This window comes from Echinops telfairi, unplaced genomic scaffold, assembly GCF_000313985.2.
Source record: "Echinops telfairi isolate 266 unplaced genomic scaffold, ASM31398v2 ScPeMD7_12;HRSCAF=54, whole genome shotgun sequence".
Classification (NCBI taxonomy): Eukaryota; Metazoa; Chordata; class Mammalia; order Afrosoricida; family Tenrecidae; genus Echinops; species Echinops telfairi.
Window position 1 is genome coordinate 9,089,355 of NW_022103909.1, and position 2,127 is coordinate 9,091,481.

General features: G+C 40.6%; 1 pseudogene; it reads left to right on the forward strand.

Moving 5' to 3' along the window:
• Window positions 1-633: 633 nt before the first annotated feature.
• On the forward strand, window positions 634-1,151 carry LOC101641861 (annotated as a pseudogene).
• The last annotated feature ends 976 nt before the right edge of the window (window positions 1,152-2,127 follow it).

A 2,127-nucleotide genomic window follows, 5' to 3' on the forward strand; every position in this document is an offset into this window, starting at 1 on the left:
AAAAAACTGCAACAACTTTAAAGAGAGCCAAAAGGGAGATCAAATGATCAGATGCTACATTTCAACCCAACTATGTCTGCTATCATTGACCTCACAGTGTTTTGTTTGATAACAAGGCTGTTCACACTCCTCACCTTGCTCAGGGAGGATTCGCTGGAGACTTACTCCACAGGCGGACCCTGCAAATTGATTTTGGGCTTCCGCTGTCCTCCAGAGCCGCCTGCAAACCAGGATTTCACAAGTTAAGTTCTGATACCCCTGCTGGCTTTGGCTTTGGCTTTGATTATTTAAGATCCTTGTGCTTCTTCTATGTGCTCTTAGTTGCCACTTCAGTGATGGCTGGAGGCTCTATCTAATCAAAGAATGAAAAATCTTAAGTACAACAACCCAATCCAACAAGAAACAGAAGACATTTGTGTAGCATTTACTTAAGTGATGTATCACTCCATAAGCCCACTGCACAAGTGACTGTTTAAGCAGTTGAGGCTAAAGAGGGAAAATACCTAACGCAGAGGTGTTTGATTAGGCTGAAGGAAAGTTAGTAGGTGGAATGATGAAGGGAAGAAAGGGGTATATGTTTGAACTTTTGAAAAGGAGGAATTTTCTTTAATTGAAAATTAATTTTAGGAACCGCCGTCACAGCCACAGCGCCTGGCACTATGGCCTCTGGGGTGACAGTGAATGATGAAGTCATCAAAGTTTTTAATGATATGAAAGTAAGAAAATCTTCTACACAAGAGAAAATCAAAAAAAGAAACACAGCCGTCCTCTTCTGTTTAAGCGATGACAAAAGGCAAATAATTGTAGAGGAAGCAAAGCAGATCTTGGTGGGTGACATTGGTGATGCTGTAGAAGACCCCTACACCTCTTTTGTGAAGTTGCTGCCGCTGAATGATTGCCAATATGCTTTGTCCGAAACAAGAGGCTCCGAAAGAAGACCTAGTATTTATATTCTGGCCTCCTGTAAGTGCACCTTGAAAAAGCAAGATGATTGCTGCTAGCTCTAAAGATCCATTAAAAAGAAGTTTACAAGTATGAAACATGGGTGGCAAGTGAATGGCTTGGACAATATTGAGGACCGCTCGACCCTTGGAGAGAAGTTGGGAGGCAATGTAGTAGTTTCACTTGAAGGAGAAACCTTTATAAAGTGACCGTCACGTGCCATCTGGATCTCAAGGAGCTTTCATTTCTCCAGTCCAGGCCATGGGAATAGTATTAGGGCTCTTCGGTTTTTTTCTCCCCTCCCCCCCTGGTCCTTTCAACACATGAATGAAGGAGAGATCATTCATTTAAGCAGCCTATCAGTGAGTGCCATTAGACTGTTACAACTGTTACTTTTATGTAGAACCCAAGGAATGCCTTTCTTTAGCCAAAGCAACCGGTTAAATGCCTCCCCTGCAGCAAGTACCACCATGAATGTGATTGTCAATGTGAAGAGTAAGCTAACTGAATGCCTTGAAAAGTGTTATCCACTGGTCAGATGGTAGACTTTATTCATTATTTTTTATAGTTGCACTTCGTTGCAGTTCTGTGAAGCTCAAGCATTCGTACACCTCACCTGCCTTGGCAAGCCTCTTTTTGCAGAATGGCAGCACAGATAAGACACTGTGCATTGAACACACGGCTTTTTTGGTTTGGTTTGGTTTTTTGTAATGCGTCAACCCACCACCCCAGAGGAATGCCAATTAAGTTGCACACACTGTCATCAACTTGTCCTGGGACCTCAGCGTTCATTCCTGTTACCTGCACTGCATATCTTTGTCAAAGAAATAGCTGTTAATGCCTTTTGGTTTCCCATTCAGTGTACTACTGAGTAAGTTTAGAAGTTTTATGTTTACCATGTGATGTTGCAACACTAAAGAATATTTTGAATATCAGTCATGATGGCAATTTCTGTATAAAAGAGCCTTAAATGGAACGTTGTTTTTGAGTTCAACTCCTCACCTCACAAAAAAAAGGCCACATTGCAATAAAAATTGTGGCATATTAAATAAAAATTTTATTAAAATAAAAATAATTTATTGGGGCTTATAACAATCCATACAACAATTGTACCAAGCATATTTGTACATATGTTGCCATCATTATTTCCTAAACATTTGCTTTCTATTTGACCTCTTGCTTTCA